We start from the raw sequence: 24,519 nt of genomic DNA, 5'->3' as shown, positions 1-24,519 counted from the left end.
CGTTGAAGCTGCCTTATTCTCTTCAAGGCCCATTTGGGCGCTGCAAGAATTGAAAATAAGTATAGCGGCATGGCTTGAAGCACGGATTTAATGAGCACAACTCTACTGGCTAGATTGAGAGATCTATGTGTCCAAGAGTTGAGACGGGATTCCAATTTCTCTATGAGAGAGCGCCAAGCAGAGTGCTTAAGAGCGGAGGCTATAAGGGGGGCTCCGAGGTACTTTGAGGGGAGGGAGGCGCTCGGGAATCCAAGGATGCGAATGATGGCAGTTTTTACAAGGGAGGCGTATGGAAAAAGAAAATCTGCGATTTGGAACAATTTACATCCGTGCCTGAAGCTTCAACAAAGTCAGAGAGTAAGGATTTGAGGCGGGCAGCTTCCTGGGCTGAAGGGTAGCCAAAAAGCATAGTATCGTCAACAAATTACTGATGTGAAGTGGCTGGGGTGCTGTGAACAGAGATACCCTTGAGCTGGTGGGATTGGAGAGCTTGCTTGATGTGACGACCTAGTCCTTCTGCCATGAGTACGAAAAGGAAGGGAGATAGGGGGTCCCCTTGCCTAATTCCCCTTGAGGGTTTGAAAGGCTTGGAAGGGAAGCCGTTTACTAGGATGGAGAACTGAGACGAGTTTATTAGAATCATAACCCATCGAATCCACATTGCACTGAAACCAAAAGCTTTTAACATTTGCTGTATAAAGGTCCAGCTAAGTTTATCGAAGGCTTTCATTATTATTGTTTGAACCAACCACTATTGACTTGGCAAGTGTAAAGACCATTCATCTTGAGAACAGGGACAAAAATGAAAGAGATGATCATTCCATGAAACCACATTTCAAACCTCCAAATGGAATACAAAGGGAAAGGAAAGGAAAAGGAAAAGAGGATGGCATCAACCAAGAAAGATGAAGGAGAAAATCCTTATTACACTCACTGCAAAAGGGAAGGTCATGACGATGATCATTCTTGGAAATTGTACCCGGAAAAGAGACCAAATAAGTATGGAGGAAAGGGCAAGAATAAGACCATGGAAACTGTGCAGTGAGACCCTAGATCCAATTCTGGAGATGAAGCGTTGATCACGTCAGCAGGAACAAAAGGTACTCTTACACCTTATGTTAATTCTGAATCACATGAAAGCACTAGTTAAATAGATGAGTCTCTTCCTAATGAATGGAAGAGAATTGAGTTATTTCATATTAGAGTTTTCATAAATCATACCAAAGTGGAAACTCTATTTGATACCAGATCCCAAGCAAATTTAATTTCAGAGTCCTTGGCAAAGAAGCTTGGCTTAAAAACCAATCCACATCCAAAACCTTATCTGCTTGGATGGATACATGATAAATCGAAATTGAATGTAACTAAGAAGTGTAAGGTTAAATTTGTGATCACTTCTGCTTGGATTAGGTGGAACTTGATGTTATACCATTGGATATTTGTGGCATGGTGTTAGTGAGTCCATACTTATATGATAGAAAAGCAGTTTTCTTCCGTCATGAAAACAAATACCAAATCACAGAAGATGGGGTAGAATATATTGTAAGGGCTCATCAAACTAGAATCATTACCAACCTTGTAAGTGCAGGACAAATGAAGAGGTTGGTGAATTCCAGTAAAATATGCATGCTTATGGTTGTAAGAAGAAAGGATGAAGAATTATCCGATGCTTTCCATGGTTGTGATCCTGTTCATAAGAAGGAATTATGTGAATTAATTTCTAACTATGATGAGATGTTTCAAGAACCAAGGGGATTACCTCCGAAGAGGGAAATCCAACATGAGATCCATTTGTAGCATGACACTCCTTTACCAAACATTTTCATGTACAAGATGTCGACTATTGAGATGGAGGAGATTAAAAAGCAAGTGCAGGAACTATTGAACCAAGGGGTCATATGACCGATCACTTCTCCGTGTGGCTCACTGATTATCTTGGTGCCAAAGAAGGATGGCACATGGAGGATGTGTGTGGATTACCGGGCACTAAAAAAAATCACGGTGAAAAATCGTTACCCTCTCCCTCGCATTGATGATTTACTAGATCAATCAAGGAATGCTATCTATTTCAGCAAATTGGATTTGTGTAATGGTTATCACCAGGTATGAATTGCAGAGTAGGATGTGTGGAAAACCACTTTCAAGACCAAACAAGGGTTGTTTGAATGGATGGTGATGCCATTCGGACTTTGCAACACTCTAACCACTTTTATGAGGGTCATGAATGATCTTTTTAGGCCTTTCATTGATGAATTTGTTCCTGTATATCTAGATGATATTCATGTCTTTAGTAGAAATTGGAATGAACATGTATGCCACGTAAAGCAAGTTCTTGATGTACTAAAAAAGGAAAAACTCTATGTAAAATTGTCAAAGTGTGAGTTTGAGAAAACCTCTTTGGTTACCTAGGTCATATTGTTGGTCATGGTCAGTTAAAAATTGATCCTTCTAATGTAGAAGCAACTGTAAATTGGACTAATCCTACTAGTGTAATCGAGGTTCGCAGATTTTTAGGTGCAGTGCAATATTGGAGGAGATTTATTGCCAATTTATCTATTATTGCATCACCTCTACACACACTGACAAGTGTAAAGAAAGTATTTCAATGGGGAGGAAAGCAATAGAAGTCCTTTGAAGCATTAAAAGAAAAGATCAGGACCGCACCAGCCTTGGCCTTACCAAAGCTCCAACAACCATTCGAGATCGAGACAGAGGCTATAGGATATGCCATGGGAGTTGTATTGATGCAGAAAAAGAAGCCGATATGTTACCATTCAAAGAAATTCTCTCAGGTTGTGATGAACTATCCCACTTATGATAAAGATTTATATGCCTCGGTCCAAAGTGTGAAAAAGTGGAAATGCTATTGATTGGCAAGGAGAACATCATCCACACGGATCATCATCCCTTGCAATATCTTTAGTCACAAACCAAGTTGCAACAAGCTCTTCATTTTAGGTGGATGGGTTTTCTTCAGCAATTTCATCCAGTAATAAAGTATAAGAAGGGCACTAGCAACAAAGTGGCCGATATGTTATCTCACCCTCCTATTTCTACTTCTGTTATTTTGCATAATGCTTCATTATATTTTGAAAGTTATGCTGAACAATATGCTAACGATGATGACTTTAAGGAGATTTATGCAAAACTAACCCATGGTTCACAGGAGGACAAATATCACTTATAGGGGACACTGTTATATCACCTTGGAAAATTGTGCATACCCACAGGAGAAAGGGTACATGTAATCAGGGAGGCACACACCTCCGTTGTGTCTGGTCATTTTGGTGTTGAAAAAACTTTGTGTCATTTACAAATATTTTTCTTTTGGCCTCATACGAAGAACATTGTGACTCGCTATGTAAAGGGATGTGTGATGTGTTCTGTTTCAAAGCCCTCTAATAGAAAAATCGGGCTCTACACACCACTCCCTATTTTGAGTCGTCCATGCAAAAATGTGTTGATGGATTTTGTAGGAGGTTTGCCTTTGTCTAGAAAGGGTCATGACTATTTGTATGTTGTTGTTGATCGTTTTAGTAAGATGTGTATTTTAATGCCTTGTAAAAAGTCACTGCAGAGAAGGTTTCTTATATTTTATTTTAGCATGTTTGGGTCCATTGTGGGTTGCCCACATCGATTGTGTCAGATTAGAACTCTCGCTTTCTTGGAGAGTTTTGGACCAATTTGTGGAAGATGGTGGACACCAAGTTGAAAAGAAGCATGACATTTCATCCATAGACCGACAAACAGACAAAGGTTGTCAACCGCACCGTGATACACTTGTTGCGAGGCTATTGTGGAAAACATCCTAAGTTGTGGGATGATCATCTTCCATATGCGAAACGTTCCTATAATCGAGTAGTGCACTCATCTACGCATCGTTCACCATTTGAGACATGTTTTGGCTACCTACCCAAAGATCCTTTTGATATGGTCTTTGGAAATGAATATGGTTCCATTGGACATGAGTATTGGGACAAAGCGTAGTGGTTCATTCAGTGGATCCAGTTGATTCACCAAGCAGTATAGGAGAATTTGGAAAAATGTCAAGCCCGATACAAGGCTCGACATGACAAACACCAAGTCGACCATTAATTTCAAGTGGGTGACAAAGTGTGGTTCCATATTAGCAAGGACAGAATGAAGGGAGAACGGAAGAAATTGTGACCAATTCAGTATGGTCCATTCACCATCTTGGAGAAGATTGGAGATAATTCCTTTCATATCGACTTGCCAGCATATATGCACATGTACTCCATAGTGAATGTGGAAAACTTAAAACTTTATGAGCCACCATTGATTATGGACACCAAAGAGGTGGGATCAATTCCTACAATTGATGAATTTGCACCAGAGTATCTTGATGAGTTGCCTGAAGATATCATCCTTGACAGAAGAACCATGAATTCATGATGGGGAGATGTGGAGTACCTTCATGTTGGTTTCAAAGGGATGCACCCTAGCAAGGAAAAATGGCTTGAAAAGGAAAGGGTGAGGGAACAGTTCTCTCACTTGCTAATTGACTAATAAATATTTTGGCAGACCAAAAGCTCCTCAATGGGAGGATTGATCCAGGTGGATCTCCAGATACCAGTGGCATATTAAAAGGCTCAAAATTCAAGGTGGAAGAAAGTTGATGAAATTAACACCAGATCGAAGTGCTCGTCGCCCTGATTCCAATGGCGTGAATGGCACTCCAATCTGAGTTCGTATGAGGAATATAGAAGCAGTCAAAGTTTAAGGTTGAGTTGCACATGTGGTAGGATTAAGGAGGGCGCAATTTGGCAGAATCCCATCACCAAAATCCAACCAATTTTCTGGGAAAATTTTTAGGCCAATTAATTCATCCAATAACCCTAAGGTTAGAGAAATTTTCTAATATGAGTTTATAAAGTTAAAAAAAGGGCGGCAGGCCATGACCCCCACCACCCCCGATGGAGCCCACAAAAAATTTAACATTTAAAAAAGGGGCTAGCATCCATGACCCCGCTGCCCCCAGGAACCACCAAAATAGTTGTTAATATTAAAAAGGGGAAGGCACCCATGACCCCGCCACCTTCGGAACCACTGCAACTGCAATATATTTATAGATATAAGTGTTGGGGGGTGGGCTGTCAACCCCTCCACTCCACTTCAATGTAGCCAACATAACAACCAACGAAGAGTTGGGGGATGGGCCACCGCTCTGGCAGACCCACTGCTTGGTCCAAAAAATAAAAAAAACTTGTGTTAAAATGGGGAGGGGTGGGATTTGATCCCCCGACCCCTCCTCAACCACTACACCTATTTTACCATTGCGCCAATGGACTCCATTGGGAGGTCTGCCAACCAAAGGATATTTAAACTTTTCTGAACAGTGCGACTGGAGGTGGGGAGAGGGAATGAATTCTGAGACTATATTATTTTATTGCAGGAGGGTAGAACCCTGAGCGGCCTGTGGCAGGGGGTGGAACCTTTCCTAAGCACATTTTTTAGAGGGTCAATTTGGTCCAGTGTCAGAATTGGGCAAGTTTTATATCGATTTTGCACCTCTCGATGACAGGAACTCAACGGTGATGTCAGTTTCTGCAACAGAGCTCTCCATTTTTCGGCCATTTTCCAGATTGGAGGTATAAGACTCCTTATGTAAATGTTGATTGTACTTCTTTCTCTTTTATGCCACTTAATGAATGAAGGCCTCCCCATTGATTAAGTAGGGCCCGAAGACGTAGTCAAAATTGGACGAACTCCGTTATCAAGTCTCTTGTCTTTTTTTCATGCCTTTATCTATTTCCTCTCTTCTTTCATGTGTGCATTAAGTTTCTATGGTTAAGCTGCAAATTGTTCATGTAATTATTTAATACATATAAAAGCGAAAGATCTTAGATCACTAAAGGTCCCTCTAAGACAAGGCAAGGGAGGAGTCTCGATCATGTTATTAACTTATTAGCTAGAAAATAGGTCTTTAGTCAAACATACCTTTCAACTACCCCAACACTCTTATATGTATTATGATTGGGCTCTTTATGAATGATGGAGTGTTGAGATGTGTTTGTCCTTATTAAACACATGTATATAAAAATACAAATTACAAGCCTTAGGAAAAGTCACTGCATGTCAATATTTGTCATGGAATAGGGTGCATGTTGAAGGTTTCAATGATTGGATAGAAAACCCCATACTATTATATTTCATAACTTAGAAGCTCATATCCTCATGTGAAACTTGGGTGCTCCTATGTGGCTCCTATTGTAGTAGTCCATACAAGAAAGGATGGGTATAGTTTGTAGTCCTTCGCCAAATAGATAAGGTGCATTCATAAAGGAATACAATTTTTTCTTTAAGGGATTGCAATCCTATTTTAAGTAGTCCAAATTTTGCATACGTTTTTATATTTTCATATTTCTATAGTTTGATTTTGGAGTTGACATTCTAGTTGAGAATAAATTCTACTTTTCAACCATTTTTTTAGCACAAGTTCACATGTTTTAAAGGATGACACAGATATGAAGGAGGGTTTTACTCCTTGATCAAACACTACTTTCAAATAGTCCATCATGCTTGCTTGAGGGAAGATATCCCAAGATAGGTTTAGTTTTGGGGTTTAGAATTAATTTTGGAATCGACCTAGTTTTAGATTATTTCCATTTTTCAACCCTAGAGTCTCTTCTACAAATATTTAAGAAGTCTTAGGCTAAGGTTTAAGAATTCAATTTTTTATCCAGTTTAGAATGAGAAAATGTGGTATATCTACAAAATTGTTATTTTTTTTCTACCATAATCTGATTCGGAAAAAACATGTGAGTATTATATCATAGATGTTTTGCAAGGTCTATTTCATTTTCTGTAATTCTAAGATCGTAGTTTTGATATGTTGTCAAGTTTAAAGTTACTTAGGTTTTAGGAAATTCATTAAGTACAGAATATGTTACCATGGTTTGGAAAATTTAACATGAACAAGGATTTCTAATCTACACCAAGGTTTGCTTGTTTCCTACAAGTTTGTTCCTTATTCATGTTCTAAATAAAAAAAATGCATCTTAGTTTGAGAAACATCTGAGTAGAAGTAAACAATAAGTGTGCACCCTGAGTGGTTTGAAAAACTAGCTTACATCCATATAATTGTAAAAAAAAATTGGGTGCAACTCCTTGATTGCTTCAAAGATCTAGGGTAAAATATATCAATGCTAGTTTATTGTTTTTATTTATATTTTTTAATGTTAGCTATTCTCTAATGTTTTCTCACAGTTGATGCCAGACATAAAAAAGAATTCCCATTTTATTTTATTAGCATTAAGCATGTACATAATCAGAGATCTCTCCCACTCGAAGGTATAAGAAACACCTTTCTTCTTTTGATGCAATATAGTATGTCATCCACAACCTTTAATTTCATCTCACATGGTAGGAACATCCGAAAGAAAACCACACAAGGACAAGGTAAAATAATACAATATGATTAATCCTACATACCAGCCATATAAATACATCAGTTCCATGATCAAGGACACCAATTGCATCACACTACATAACAAGATCATATGCAGGAAACTCCTCAAAAGTTCCTCCTTCTTGGTGCATTAAAACACGTGGGGCCAACATACAGAGGGATAAATCAAATGAAGCTTGTAAGAAAAGGTTCCTAAGAACTAATCTTTCATATTCATGACCAATAATACTTCCAAAAAGAGGACCCAACCTCAGATGGAAAAAATATTCAGGAAGTAAAGAGAGCTCTTTTGGAAATCATTGAAGTTTTACTTTAGGCACCTATGTTCCAAACTTTGAAATAATATCTTTAATCCTTTCATCAATTACAAGACACCTATTTGCTGCATCAGAAGGATTCTTTTCTTGTAAAAAAACCCTTTTGGAAATAAGAGCATATGTAACCTCACCTTTAATACTTTCAATAGTGGTTGATACATTATCTATAGTTGGTAATATGATTGTGTTAACACTTGAAATATTTTCTTGATTAAAATTTGTATAATGAGTTGTAAATTGAAAGAAGTCATGATTTTCCTTGATGTCCCTCTTTTGTTCCACACTAAGCATATGAATATAAATTGAATTATCATGTTTGAACATCTCATGAGCATCCAAGTGTGCCTCTTCACTTGGTCCTATGAATCGACTCACATAAATTCTATCAGAATAGCGAATTTCAAAGATTCCATGAGATCCAACAACCTTTTTTGTAGCCCTTCGCAAGTTAACACTAATCTCCTTTCCAATGTTATCAAGAAGAATTAGTATAAGAGGCTACAAAATTGGAATTCTCACAGGAAATGTCGCAGCACAAAATATATCCACAAAAGTGTCATGACGACTAGATTCATGGCCTAGATGATCCAACCAATTCATGGCCTTATTTCCATGTAATCATAGTTCAGATGACTTAATGAGTAGGGAAAATCTCCAGGCCCAAAGGTGTTAGGACCCCCTACACAAACCATAATTTTCCCACTGCCTCCAGATCTTTTTACTATTCCTTCATGAATCTCTGCTGAGGTCGTCTAAATAAGTGCAAGGGAAATATCAACAGTTTTTCCAAGGCATCAGTCTCTTGTTGCCTCTAGGTGTTCTCCTTTATAACGTCTTAACAAAGAGAACATAGTGTGTGCAACATTAACCAATACATGAAGAGGGGAAAGATAAGCATTGGTTCCATATATCATTGTTTTCAAATAATCTTGTGATGGATATTTACTACCTAGAAGGATGTTTGTAGATGATAATCCAGTTTCTGAAAAATCATATACAGACATTGTGCGACCATATGTAACAATTCCAATCCTTGTAGTTGGAGGAAGGGAATTAAAAAAGGCATAAAGATAACTTTGCAAATGTTGGAGATGAGGCTCATCTAGGCATTCATCAATAAAAATTATAACCGATGCTAACTTTCACAAGTCACAATTATGGATGAACCCAGGATGCCACATGTCACTTTCAACATAATCCATAATAGTTGGTGAGAGCTTTGGCCAGTTTTGAAGGTCATCTCTACTTGATTCTCATTAATCACTTTCACTACTATTTAGTTTCTTGCCTATCACACATTTCTCCTTAGCTTGGGACAATGTTGCAATATAAATTAGCTTATGCTCCACAATTATGGCAATGATATGGATTTTGTTGCACTGTTTGGGGACCTAGTGTTATCTCACTTCTAGTAGAAACCAATACACCAAATCCAATGGTTTGAATAACACCCAAATTATTTATCTTCATCACCTATAGTTTATAAGAAAACAAAAAAGTGAACTCTGGGTGCTACTATTGTAGCAGTCCATCCAGTCAAGGATGGGTGTAATTTGTAGTCCTTCACCGAATAGATAAGGTGCAGTCTTAAAGGTATAAAAATATATCTTTAAGGGATTTTAGTCTTATTTAAAGTCATGCAGATTCTTCTTAAGTTTTTTATGTCTTCATATTTCAAGAATTGTAGCTTGGAGTTGACATTCCAGTTGAGGATACGTTCTTATTTTAAATAATTTTTTAGCACAAGTTCATGAGGTTTAAAGGATGGCACAGATCTAAAGGGGGGTTTCACTCCTTGATCGAGAATTGATTTGAAATAGTCCATCATACTGGCTTAAGTGAATATATCCCAAGATAGATTTAGATTTTGGGTTTAGAATAAATTTTGGAATGGACCTAGTTTTAGATCATTGCCATTTTTTAACCCTAGCGTCTCTTCTACAAATATATAAGAAGTCTTAGGCTAAGGTTTAAGACTTCAATTTTTTATTTAGTTTATAATGAGGAAATGGGTTATATCTACAACATTGTTAATTTTTTCTGCCATAATTTGATTCAAAACAAACATGTGAGTATTATATCATATATTTTTTGCAATATGTGTTTCATTTTATGGAATTATAAGATCGTAGTTTTGATATTATGTTGTTAAGTTTAAAGTTACCTAGGATTTAGGAAATTCTAAGTACATAATATGTAACACGAACTAGGATTGCTAATATACACGCAGGTTTGCGTGTTTGCTACAAGTTTGTTCTTTATACATGTTCTAAATAATAAAAAATGCATCTTAGATTGAGAAACATCTAAAAGTATAAGTAAACAATAAGTGTTCACCTCGAGTGGTTTGAAAAATAGCTTAGATTCATCTAATTTTTGGATCTATTAAATAAAAAAAGGAATGAAAAAAATCAGGTGCAACTCTCTAACTACTTAAAAGATCCAGGGTAAAATAGATCAATGGTAGTTTATTGTTTTGTTGAGGGCCCTAAAATTGGGTCAACAACAAGGGGGATACCCACCCGGTCCGGAACCTGGTTGGTGGCTCCTTGCCCGTTTGGTGTAGCGGGTCCGACTGGGGATAATGGGACCAACTTCCCAATTTAAAGGATGTGTGTGTGTGTGTAGATTTTGATGATGCTAATCTAGAGGTAATTTTAAGCTAATCTAATTCTAAACTCTAAACTGACTCTATGCTATTGTAATCTAACAAAAACAACACATCTAATCCATACTAACCCGGGGTAGAATTCTTTCATCATGCGATCTAAAAAGATTTCATACAATAACTGGTAATAAAGATCATTCAGCTATCATAAGAATATAAATCAATTAAGATAAACCATTCTGCATAAGAAGTTAGGCAAAACAGTTGTGAACAGCATATCGCATGATAAGTTATTCATATGTCAAGCACAAATAAATGACTCCACCGTACAAAAGTGCCAAATGGTAACCCACACATTCATACATTAACATATAAACAACTCAGCTGTATATCACTCTAAGAATATGAGCAGAAATTAATCAAGAGATAAAAGTACCATTTATGACTGATTTCACTCACAAACTTCAAGCAATAACGATTTATCTCTACTTACTTCTAACATCTACTAAGAGTACAGAAGTGCAACATCAGTAGCAGACATTAAAATGCAAACATAAATAAATCTCGATCCATCCATTCATCAAAAACCCCCTCCGAGGGTGCAAAAGTGCATGTTCTGAGGACAAGTTTTTTGACAAATTTCCGGACCCTTCTCCAAATGCCATGAGAAGGGTTAAATACTACTAACTAACTAATCTTAATTACACAAATTTAGGAAACGGCTTCAAATGACTTCCCTTTTACTAAAACAAATTTATTTCTAAAAATTGAATCTAATTTCTAACCGTTTCTGTATCTGCTCCTTAGTGCTGTAAGCAATGCAAGGTTCACCTGGAAAGAGTCGGCTGATTGTCTTTTTCTTTTGCTCGAGCGATAAAAGTAGAAATAACAAAAGCTGGCACCTCTTTCTGACAAACTAGAAGATATTTTTGAAAATCTTCCTCTGGCTGGGTGTATTTGCTGTGTGTATACTTAGTATAACCCAGATTTCTTTCAAACTAATTGTGCTGTTGCTATTTCGGTTTCCGGCCGTGCGAATGACTCAATGAGTTAGGGATTTCGTTGCCTGAACAATCTTTCGTATTGAAAATTGCTTCCATTCTTTGTTCCAGACTTTTCTGGAGCGTCCTCCCTCTTTAGCGTTTTTCTTTTTGCTTTACCCAGTCTGAGCTTCAGGATCTTTTGCAAACATGCTGCTTTTGTGCGCCTTTGACTCTGAGTCTTGGATAGTCTATTTTAATTAGTGTCTGTTGAGTGATACTCTGGAATCTGCAGCTCTGCTGCATGCGGCATCCATTTGCGAAGGCATCTCCTCTCTATTCTTCAAGTATTGGCACTTTCCCCTTTTCCTTAGATGTTTCCTGCATATAGATTTATATTAGTTGCTGCCTTACAGTTTACGCAAAGGAAAAGAGAAATGACGAAAAGATTGACATGAAAGCTTTAAGTTCTAATGAATGCATAATCATGACACTCATAATGACTTGACTCTTCGAAAAACGCAACATGATCATCTTTGGATACTCAGGCGTGCAATCATTAATTTCCCTTAAGGTGCACGCTCAAATTTTGGGTTAACAGGTCATGCCGAGGAAACTTTGCGATGAATGGTTTCTGCGATTCGCATCGCAGCAATTAATAGTCTCATTCATCGCAGATCGCAAGATCGTAGTTTGTAAGATCGCAGATCACAAATCGCAAGATCGCATTTTTCATTTGATCACTGTGCGCTGCTTATGCGACGTTGCGATATGCGACGTCGCATATCGGCCATCGGCGATTCCTTAGGTTTTCTTTTAAGGGTGCTTTCAAAATATGCGATGCGATGAATTTCGCATCGCTTCTTTGCAGCTTATTTATGCGCATAGGAAAACGCTTCACTCTCTCTTTGCGATGTGATATAGCTTTTAGGGAGTTAAATACTAAAATTTTGATAAAAATATTTTTGGGATTTTTTGTTAAGGGTCCCCCTTTGCTTGATGTTATTGCTAATACCAAACAAAGAGGGGGGTTTTTGGTGACCACAACAATGGCGATTCACTGTGAAGAACTAGTTATCTCTGCTTTTCTATTGACATTTCCACTTCCGAAACAGAAAATTTTTCAGATGTCTAAATTTTGTTATGGACAAATAGAGTAGATTACCCCTTATCCCGTCAATGATACATTGTCTCAACCTTTCTTTTATTCCAATTGTCTGCTTCCTTAGGCTTAGTTCTTGCATTCATACCAGACATTACTCGGTCCTTTTTAAAGATAAAATAAGGTCTTCTCTGCGTACTGGCTTTAAAATATGCTCATTTGTCGTAGGTGGAGCCTCTGCTGCCCACAAGCGTCCATAGCATCGACAAGGTTACCATGTTATCCAGCAACGATCCTTTTTCCTGCTTGAGGTTATTTACAACATTTCAGAGAAAAATCCTTTTTGACACTTTTTCCTTTTTTATTCTCTAAAGAACAATGTCTTGGTTTGGTGGCCAAATTATGACACAGTCATTCACTTGATTTACACTTTTGCTGAACAATCTGGCTCGTGATGAGACCCCTTGTCTTTTGATTGCAACAATCTTGAGTTGTTTCCCTGTTTTGATAGACAGTATTGGCAAAGTCAGCAAGTTATAATATCTGTGATCATGATAAGCCGGCTCGTCATGAGACCTCTTATTCTTTGAGATATAGTGTTTTCTCGGATTGTTTCTCTGAATGCTGCGGTTTCCTTTTGCAGGGAGGAAGTCATTGTTTTTCCTTAAGAAAGCTCTGGACGACAATAATAGAGTTTGAAAACAACAGCTTTACAGAGAATATTTATTTTATTATTGATGATACCTTTCATTGTGCTGACATAAAACAATTTTTTACCAAAGGTTGCTTTCATCAAAGTTGAGGGGTTGAAAATAATATCAAATTCAGTTTAAAGTTAACTCTATTTGTCAATAATAAAAATCGGATTTTTCGAAAAGTTTTGCTATTTGTACAAGTGAAATCAAAATCTGATAGAGAGTTGGTGTGCTCTTTCATGAATCCTTTTCAATGATCATTTACAACCGGTTTTATTTATAAGAAAGAGAAAAACAACAAAATAAAAAAAAACAAACTAAAACTATCCTACAAAAATAGAAGAATGATCTTCTATGGAAAATACATTTTAAGAATTTGTCCATTCACAGGCAAAGAATCACTTCTACCTGCCAAATCCTGCAACACAAACGTCGATGGGCCTATGACTTCTACAATCTGAAAAGGACCAAGCCACAGCTTCTGAAATTTCATATGCTTGCCCTTTTCTTCATGAGCCTTATCCCATTTCAAAACTAAATCTCCCATTTGAAAGCTTTTTCTGGTTATTATGCTTGAGTCAAAAGAGGATTTTATTAGCGCTTGGTGGTGAGCATGAGTTTTCTCAGCTTTTTCTCGTCGTTCTTCTAGTTTGATTATCTCCATTTGTCTCAATTGTAAAGAGGAAGTAGATACTTCATCGATGTGTTGTACTAAAGACAAAGAGGGAATGACTAAGTGAGTTGGAAGAACCACTTCTTTCCCATAAACTAAATTAAAGGGAGAAGTGCCGATTGAAGCTTTCTTCGTAATTCTATCTGCCCATAAAGCATTTACCAGCGCTTTGTGCCAATTCTTTTGGTTTTGGTTGACTATTCTTTTAATAATCCTGATTAGGTTTTTGTTTGTTGATTCAGCCAACCCATTACCTTGCGGATAGTAGTTGGCGGAATACTTCAGTTTGAACCCTCTTTTAAGTGCAAACTCAGTCATTGTATTTCCAGAAAAGTATGATGCATTATCAAACATTAAGGCCGTTGGAAATCCAAACCTAGTGATGATAAATTGATCTATGAATTCAATAATGTTTTCATAATTAACTGTCTTGAGAGGAACTGCTTCTACCCATTTAGTAAAATAATCTGTTGCCGTGAGGATATACCTATGCTGTTTAGAAGAGTGAGGAACGATCTCACCTATTATGTCCAAGCCCCATTGGCTGAATGGTTGCTCGATGTTAACTGGCTGTAGTGGCATGGACGATTTCTTTTGTTTCCCTGCAGCAGTCTGGCAGATTTGGCATTTCCTTACGTAATTGTATGAGTCTTTGAACAGCGTGGGCCAATAATATCCTGCACGTAAGATCTTATGTGCAATAGCTTCTCCAGCATAATGTCCACCTGTTGGTCCATCGTGGAGTTCCTGCAAAACCTTTTCGGCTTCAGTTTTCTCAAGACACCTAAGAAGTACAGAATCGTAATTCCTTTTAAACAGAACATCATTTATGAGCCGGTATTGTTTAGCTTTCAATCTCAGAGCTCTTTTCTTGGTGTGATCCAGGTGTGATGGAGCATACCCGTTCTTAAGATAATAAATGGTGTCCGCATATAATGATTCTGCGTCGTTTAGGCTTACCTCATATGTATGTACCTCTTTAGATGAGTTCTTAGGAATTTGCGATGCTCCAGCTAACATCTTGCAGAAGCCTTGACCTCTTACGATGTTTGCTGGTTTGATCTCAAGATCGTATTCTTGTAAAGCGGTAATCCAATTTGCTCTCTTTTCGCCCACATCCTTCTGTACCAACAGGTTTCTTACCGCTGGAAACGGTACTACGACTTTGGTATGGGCTTTAAGTAAGAAAGGTCTGAAATATTTGATCGCTTTGAAAACAGCATATGCCTGTTTCTCCACATCTGAGTAATTGAGTTCAGCACCTTGTAAGTTCGAGCTAAGGAATGCGATTGGAGCTTCCGCCTTTTCTTGATTTATTTGAGTTAAAATCGCGGCATAAGATTTCTCTGAGGAAAAAGTGTATAAGATAAAATATTCTGAAAAATTTGGGGTAGCTAAAGATGGAGCGTTGATGATAGCTTGTTTGATCAAGTTGAATGCTTCGTGCTCATCTTGACCCCATTTAAAATTTGAATTCTTTTTTATCATATTTTGTAAAGGAGAAATGATACGTGAAAAGTCCAGGACAAACCTTTTTACAAAATTGATTTGTCCAAGGAAAGATTGCATGGCCTTTTTGTTATGGGGCATGGATATTTCGGAAATTTCTTTGATTCTATCAGGTTCAATGTGAATACCAGATTTCGACACTATGAATCCTAGCAATTTCCCTTCACTTAATGCGAAAAAAGATTTCTTTGGGTTAAGTGAAATCCCATACCTTAAACATCTTTGAAATATTTGTTTCAAATCTTTGAGATGGTCGCTTCGCTTCTTGGAGTACACTGTTATATCATCCAGGTAAATCACTACCGATTTATTGACTAGACCTTTAAACGCGATGTCCATGGCTCTCTGAAAGGTAGCGCCGACATTGATCAGACCAAATGGCATCTTCCGATATGCGTATGTGCCCCATTTGGTTCGGAATGTGGTTTTCAACTGATCATCGGGATGTACCAGCACTTGATTGTATCCTGAAAATCCATCCAGGAAAGACATTAATTCTGAGCCCGCTACTGATTGTAGTATTTGCTCCATAGGTGGGAGGGGAAAATTGTCTTTCTGACAGGCTTTGTTGAGATTCCGGAAATCAATACAGATTCTAATATCTCCGTTTTTCTTTCTAATGGGCACCATATTGGATACCCATTTGGAATGTCTGACGGGGAAAATTATTCTGGCTCTCAACAACTTATCTAGCTCAGTCTTTATCTGATTTTCTAATTTGGGGTGGATTTTTCTGAGCTTCTGCTGGACAGGTTTTTCATTGTCAATCATAGGGATAGTGTGTTGAATGATAGAAGTGTTGTATGTCTTCAGCTCATCGTAATTCCATGCAAAAACGTTTTTGTATTGTCTCAGAAGACGGATATATGCTGATTTTTCTTCAAGGGCTAGGCCGTGGCCCAGATTAATGTTTTGCAGCTTCTGATCGGTTCCCAGGTTCACTAATTCATAATTCAGGGTTGAACTGTAGAGTTTAGAATTGGCAGACCTTTTAAACCGACTTTTCAAATCATATAAATCTTCTAACTTAACCACCGATTTAGGTATAGCATTATCAGTGCTATTTTGTTGAATTTGGTGATCATGATGGTCTTCGTCAATTATTTGATTTGAGTAGGATCCTTCAGAAGTGAGGAAATTTACAATGTCAGGATCGTCGTTGAATACTCTCCAGTTGGTGATGTTGTCAAGGATGGATGGTCTAAAGATTAATTCTATTGAGAACCTATCGGGACTAAAATCTTCGGAGGGAATAAGTCTAGAGGCTACATTAGCTAACAGGTCTGCGCTCGCATTTTGGAGTCTTGGGATTGACGAAATATTGAATGCTATGAAATGTGAAGTCAGATCTTGTACTAAAGATTGATAGTGCTTTAAATGACTTGACAGGCAATGTATAGTGTTACGTACCTGTTTGACGACAATTTCAGAATCTCCAAAGACTTGAAGATACTTAACATTCAACCCGATTGCTTTGTATAGGCCTTGCACCAAGGCTTCGTACTCCGCTGTATTATTTGTGCAATCGAACTCAAGTCTGCATGTAAGCATGATCTTGTTTCCATCTGGGCTAATCCGAACGCATCCTGCTCCTGCTCCCTCGTTAGATTTAGAGCCATCAAAATATAATTTCCAAAATAAAGTTGTATTTACAGAGTTATCTAAAAAATTAAAACACTTTGAATCATCAGTTTGGGAAAAATTTTCAACTTGGGACAAAACTGAATTTTCTAAGTAAGGTGAGGTGTGAGCATTGAAATTGCCGAGGAAAGAATCTACCGAGTAATTGCCTATGATACTGCTGTTGTATGCTATTGCTTCATTCTCTCCTTCCAATTCAGTTACTATGTACTTTTGGTGCAATTCTCGTTCAACCTTTATTTGATTGGGTTTACCGTTGTAGGGTAACCACATGTGCGACCAGTCGGTTGAGAAATATCCGTGGAGTTTTTTGGACCAATCCCTGCTAAGAATTAAACCATAGAATTCAGGGATATCAGCTACTAGAATGTCGATAACCTGGCATACTTTCGGGTTAGACGACAATCTTATGGTCACCTGGTTAAGTTCACCAATCACTTCGACTTGAGATCGATCAAGTTGAACTATGCGCACTGCGGATTTTTGTGGCTGAACATTCAATTTGGCACATATTGATCTGGGTAAAATATTCGTTGAAGCACCAGAATCGACCAAGCAATTGTGCACATTTTTATTGAAAATTTCATAAGTGAGAAGAAAAGGAGGAGTATGAGATCTTGATCTTCCTCCAATCAAGGCAATGTCATTTGGATCAATCTTATTGATCATGTTGGTTGGAGGTCTTCCCATGTTGTGGGAAGCTACAACTGTAGGTAAAGATGTAGTAGGCATGACATGTAATTCTTTCATCATTATTTTCTGTTGATGTTTCAATTTGCTCAATTCGTAAAGAGTGATATTAGCCCTAGTCTTTTTCATGTCATCGATAATGTTATACTCCATTTCATCCGACACTATCAGTGTTCTTGATGGAGGTGCTTGATCTGATTGGAATGGGCTAAATTGGGTCGCTCTAGCAGTTGTTTTCTTTGTTGCGACCTTATCTTTTGTTGCAGGGCTTGCGCCCTTCTATTTAGGGGTAGTTTGAAGAGGATCAAGTTGATTTTTGCTTCGTGTGCTAACCGGAAATGCTTCTTGATCTTCTTCTTGTGGGAGGATGAAATCCCACATTCCTTGTAGTTCCACAACTTCTTCATCATTGGTCTGCCCTTCAGTGGTATTCTCTTCTTCTTCTTCTTCTTCTTCTTCAGATTCAACGTTTGAGACAGCATTGGGTGGTTTCACCTCCATGGGAGGATTTCTTTTAAAAGATCTGTAGGGCTTTTTTGAAGAAGTTTCTGCTACTTGTTTTCTTATGTCAATCATCTCATTGGACATGGCCTTTAACACTTTTTGTAATCCTTCCATATCGAAAGGATCTTTCGTTTGCTTCTTCTTGGTGTCTTCTTTGAAAGAGATTTTCTTAGATTTGCGTTCTTCTATTGCAGATCTCTTTTCTAGGGCAACTACGCGTTTTTCTACTGCTAATGCCTCAGTCAAGTTTTCAACTAAGGTTGTCTTGTTTTCCCTATCTACGAAGATAGCCAAGTTTGATGGTAAGGCCGTGATGTACCATTCACATCTTACTTCCTCGCTGGGTTGAGAAGCAGCGGGAATTTTGTTGAGGATCTTATTGAACCGTAAATTGAAATCTTTAATGGGTTCTCTAGCCTTAGCTTTAAGATTAGATAGGTCATTGATCAATGTCACTGTTGATCTGTCATCGCCAAACTTGGTGAGGAATTGACTTTGAAAAATGTCCCAACTTGTGATGGACCCGGAAGGTAACGAAAAGTACCATGACCCGGCTGTTCCTTGCATTGTATAAGGAAAAAGCCGGACGACAGCATCCTCGTTGGTAACTCCGTTGAGATTAACAGAAAGCATGAAATTATTGATATGCTCTTCAGCTAGCATGCCTGTTTCTGGATTGAATTTAGGTAGCCATTTCTCAGGATGGGCCGGTATTGGGCTCAGGGGTGGAGGCATTAAAACCACCCCAGGATTGTTCCATGGAGACTGGGCCATCGTTGAGCCGCTAGTTAATGAAAGTGCAGAAAATGGTCCCTGATGCTGAGAAGATGAAGATATTGTGATCTTTGATGATTGAAGAGGAAGGGTTGTGGAAGATGGATGAGTGATTTGGGATGAGGATGTGGGTGGTTGACTTCGCGGTGAGGGGGTTGAAATGGACGAAGTAGATGAAAGAGTCTCACGGTCAGACTCTGGTGGTGTTTTTCTTGCTCTTTTCCTAGTAGGGAGAGGGATTTCACTTGGTTGAATACCAAATTTTTCACTCTTCAATCTGGTCAGGGGATGAGCATGATTGTACTGTGAAGTCACGCTGCTGTGAGATTTATAAGACCTCTGAGAAAAAATAGAGAATCCCTAGAGTTTACGAATCAAAGTTTGAATTTCAGGGGGTTCAATGATAAGTTGGTCTGATATATTAGGGTACGTAGCAGCGGTGGATACTCGAGCGACTTCTAACTCCGGGTTTAACCGTATTGGAGAAGTCGGGGGAGTTGATGAGGGTGATTTACTCTCAGAATGGTATTTGGATTTTGACTTAGTTGCCATTCATAGTTCGTGCCCTCCTTCTAGCGCCAAATATGTTGAGGGCCCTAAAATCGGGTCAACAACAAGGGGGATACCCACCCGGTCCGGAACCTGGTTGGCGGTTCCTTGCCCGTTTGGTGTAGCGGGTCTGACTGGGGATAATGGGACCAGCTTCCCAATTTAAAGGATGTGTGTATGTGTGTAGATTTTGATGATGCTAATCTAGAGGTAATTTTAAGCTAATTTAATTCTAAACTCTAAACTGACTCTATGCTACTGTAATCTAACAAAAACAGCACATCTAATCTATACTAACCCGGGGTAGAATTCTTTCGTCATGCGATCTAAAAAGATTTCATACAATAACTGGTAATAAAGATCATTCAGCTATCATAAGAATATAAATCAATTAAGATAAACCATTTTGCATAAGAAGTTAGGCAAAACAGTTGTGAACAACATATCACATGATAAGTTATTCATATGTCAAGCACAAATAAATGCCTCCACCGTACAAAAGTGCCAAATGGTAACCCACACATTCATACATTAACATATAAACAACTCAGCTGTATATCACTCTAAGAATATGAGCAGAAATTAATCAAGAGATAAAAGTACCATTTATGACTGATTTCACTCACAAACTTCAAGCAATAACGATTTATCTCTACTTACTTCTAACATCTACTAAGAGTATAGAAGTGCAACATCAGTAGCAGACATTAAAATGCAAACATAAATAAATCTCGATCCATCCATTCATCAAAAACCCCCTCCGAGGGTGCAAAAGTGCATGTTCTGAGGACAAGTTTTTTGACAAATTTCCGGACCCTTCTCCAAATGCCATGAGAAGGGTTAAATACTACTAACTAACTAATCTTAATTACACAAATTTAGGAAACGGCTTCAAATGACCGCCCTTTTACTAAAACAAATTTATTTCTAAAAATTGAATCTAATTTCTAACCATTTCTGTATCTGCTCCTTAGTGCTGTAAGCAATGCAAGGTTCGCCTGGAAAGAGTCGTCTGGTTGTCTTTTTCTTTTGCTCGAGCGATAAAAGTAGAAATAACAAAAGCTGGCACCTCTTTCTAACAAACTAGAAGATATTTTTGAAAATCTTCCTCTGGCTGGGTGTATTTGCTGTGTGTATACTTAGTATAACCCAGATTTCTTTCAAACTGATTGCGCTATTGCTATTTCGGTTTCCGGCCGTGCGAATGACTCAATGAGTTAGGGATTTCGTTGCCTGAACAATCTTTCATATTGAAAATTGCTTCCGTTCTTTGTTCCAGGCTTTTCTGGAGCGTCCTCCCTCTTTAGCGTTTTTCTTTTTGCTTTACCCAGTCTGAGCTTCAGGATCTTTTGCAAACATGCTGCTTTTGTGCGCCTTTGAATCTGAGTCTTGGATAGTCTATTTTCATCAGTGTTTGTTGAGTGATACTCTGGAATCCGCGGCTCTGCTGCATGCAGCATCCATTTGCGAAGGCATCTCCTCTCTGTTCTTCAAGTATTGACGCTTTCCCCTTTTCCTTAGATGTTTCCTGCATATAGATTTATATTAGTTGCTGCCTTATAGTTTACGCAAAGGAAAAGAGAAATGACGAAAAGATTGACATGAAAGCTTTAAGTTCTAATGAATGCATAATCATGACACTCATAATGACTTGACTCTTCGAAAAACGCAACACGATCATCTTTGGATACTCAGGCGTGCAATCATTAATTTCCCTTAAGGTGCGCGCTCAAATTTTGGGTTAACAGGTCATGCCGAGGAAACTTTGCGATGAGTGGTTTCTGCGATTCGCATCGCAGCAATTAATAGTCTCATTCATTGCAGATCGCAGATCGCAAGATCGCAGTTTGTAAGATTGCAGATCGCAAATCGCAAGATCGCATTTTTCATTTGATCACTGTGCACTGCTTATGCGACGTTGCGATATGCGACGTCGCATATCGGCCATCGGCGATTCCTTAGGTTTTCTTTTAAGGGCACTTTCAAAATATGCGATGCGATGAATTTCGCATCGCTTATTTGCAGCTTATTTATGCGTATAGGAAAACGCTTCACTCTCTCTTTGCGATGCGATATAGCTTTTAGGGAGTTAAATACAAAAATTTTGAGAAAAATATTTTTGGGATTTTTTGTTAAGGGTCCCCCTTTGCTTGATGTTATTGCTAATACAAAACAAAGAGGGGGGTTGTTGGTGACCACAACATGTTTTTATTTATATTTTTTAATGTTAGATATTCTCTACTATTTTCTCACAGTTGATGTTAGACAACAATGTTTTCCACATTTTATTTTATTAGCATTAAGCATGTACATAATCATATATCTCTCCCACTCCAAGGTGTAAGAAACACCTTGCTTCTCATGATGAAATATAACATGTAATCCACAACCTTTAATTTCATCCCACATGGCAGGAACATTAGAAAGAAAACAACACAATATGATTAATCCTACATACTAGCCATATAAATACATCGACTCCATGATCAGGGACAACAATTGCATCAGAATGCATAGCAAGATCATATGTAGGAAGCCCCTCAAAATTTCCTCCTTCTTGGTGCATTAAAATAGGGGGCTAACACACAGAGGGATAAATCAAAGGAATCTTGTAAGAAAAGGTTTCTAAGAACTAATCTTTCATCTTGATGACCAATAATACTTCCAAAAAGAGGACCCCACCTCAAACGGAAAAAATATTCAGGAAGTAAAGAGAGCTCCTTTGGAAAGCATTGAATTTTTACTTTAGGCATTTATATTCCAAACTTTTAAGTAATATATTTAATCCTTTCATCAATTACAAGACATAAATTGATGCATCAGAAGGATTGTTTGCTTGTAAAACAACTATTTTGGCAATAAGAGCAGTTGTAACCTCACCTTCAATACTTTCAATATAGGCCAATACATTATATGTAGTTGGTAATATGATTGTGATAATGCTTGAGATATTTGCTTATAAATTTTTTTATAATGAGATACAAACTAAAAGAAGATATGATTTTCCTGGATGTCCCTCTTTTGTTCCATGGAGACAACAAGGATCTGAGTTTCATCCACACTAAGCATCTGAATAGAAATTAAATTATCATTTTTGAACATCTCGTGAGAATCAAAGCAAGCCCATTCACCTGGTCCTATGACTCGACTCACATCAATTCCATCAGAACAACTAATCTCAAATATTCCCTAAGATCCAACACCTTTTTTTGCAACCCATTGAAAGTTAACTCTAAACACCTCTCCAAAGTTATCAAGAAGAATTAAAACACCTCCTAAAGTTTTTACAAGAGGCTACAAAATTGGAATTCTCGCAGGACATATCCCAGCGCAAAAGATATCCACACTAGTTTCATGATGACTATCCTCATAGCCGAAATTATCCAACCAATTCATGGTATTCCTTCCATGTAAGCATAATTTATATGACTTAATGAGTAAGGAAAAAATCTAGGCCCAAAGGTGTTAGGCCCCCTGCAAAAACCATAATTCGAATACTGCCTCTAGATATTTTTACTATGCCTTGAGGCATCTATGCAGACGACCCCTAAATAAGTGAGAGGGAAATCTCAACAGTTGTGCCAAAGCATCGGTCTCTTGTTTCCTCTAGCTGCTCTCCATTATAAGATCTTAATACAAAGAACATAATGTGTGCAATATTAACCGATACATGAAGAGGGGAAAGATAAACATTTTTTCCATATATCATTGTTTTCAAATAATCTTGTGATGGATATTTAGTACCTGGAATTATCTCTGTAGATGTTAATCCAATTTTTGAAAATCATATACAAAAATTGTGCGACCATATTTAAAATTTACAATCCTTGTAGTTGGAGGAAGAGAATTAACCAAGGAATGAAGAGAACTCTACAAATGTTGGAGATGAGGCCCATCCAGGAACTCATCAATAACAAGTATAACTTGCGCTAACATTCTCAAGTCAGAGACAGGGATCAACCCAAGACAACACATGTTAGTTTCAAAATAATCCATAATAGTTGGTTAGAGCTTTGGCCAATTTGGAAGGTCATCTCTGTTTGCTGCTCAGTAATCACTCTTTTTGTTACTTAGCTCCTTTCATATCACCCATATCTCCTAAGCTTGGAACATTGTTGCAATATATATTAACATATGCTCCACAATTATGGCAATGGTATGGATTGTGTTGCACTGTTTGGGGACCTAATGCTATGTTACTTATAGAAGAAACCAATGCACCAAATCCAATGGTTGGAATGACACCCAACTTATTTTTCTTCATTACCTATACTTTATAAAAAAACCAAAAAAAATGAAAGAGCCAACAAGGATGTACTTACATAGAGATCCTTAGAATTGTACAAACCGAAACAACAATATAAATGAAATATAGAGCACCATTAACACTACAAATATGAGAAAAATATTTCCAAGACCTAATGACAGAGATGACTAGAAATGGAAATGATAAAACATGATTTATAAGACAACTGAAATGTTGGAAGAAAAAAATATTAGTATATATTGCATCACATGCATTAGGGGAGAGTACAAAGATGCACAAAAATCGATTTTCCTAAAATAATGTCATTTTGCATTGCAATGATTTTGCAAAATAAGTTAACCAAAATATGAAAAAGTAACACCATCAAGCAAGGATAGATAGGAGTTCAAGATTTTAAACACATGCAGGTGGTCATGCAGGGCTTGCTACTTTGACTAATAGAAGACCTAATGACAATTGGTGGAAAACAGAACAAACAAAGATCTTATACCTGCTATATTGACAAAATCAAAAGGTCAAAACGTAAACATCAATACCAACAAACACATTAAATATGGAAGTGATAAAAAATATTAACTAAAAAATGTAGAGAACACTATCATGATAATTTGTCAGACGATGTCAGCAAAAAGGTTCTGTTTTGTTTAGTATTCTCGAAAAAACCCTGCAACCAAATTCATCACTTGCATTTCTTATGGCCTACCATGGTGAGTGCCCAAATTTCAAAACAATTTGATGTATTAAATGTTAATTTATTAAATTATTAAATTATTTTCATCAT

General features: G+C 37.6%; 2 pseudogenes; both read right to left on the bottom strand.

Moving 5' to 3' along the window:
* Positions 1-321: 321 nt before the first annotated feature.
* On the bottom strand, positions 322-9,216 carry LOC149240426 (protein transport protein SEC23 A pseudogene; annotated as a pseudogene).
* Positions 9,217-21,890: 12,674 nt separating this feature from the next.
* Positions 21,891-23,735, bottom strand: LOC149240425 (protein transport protein SEC23 A pseudogene; annotated as a pseudogene).
* Between the last annotated feature and the right edge of the window lie 784 nt (positions 23,736-24,519).

Source organism: Pinus tabuliformis, chromosome 8 (assembly GCF_031772625.1).
Source record: "Pinus tabuliformis cultivar Carrire ecotype Pingquan chromosome 8, CPIR1, whole genome shotgun sequence".
In the NCBI taxonomy this organism is placed as follows: domain Eukaryota; kingdom Viridiplantae; phylum Streptophyta; class Pinopsida; order Pinales; family Pinaceae; genus Pinus; species Pinus tabuliformis.
Note: the sequence above shows the minus strand (reverse complement) of the source record. Positions and strands in the feature narration are given on the sequence as shown.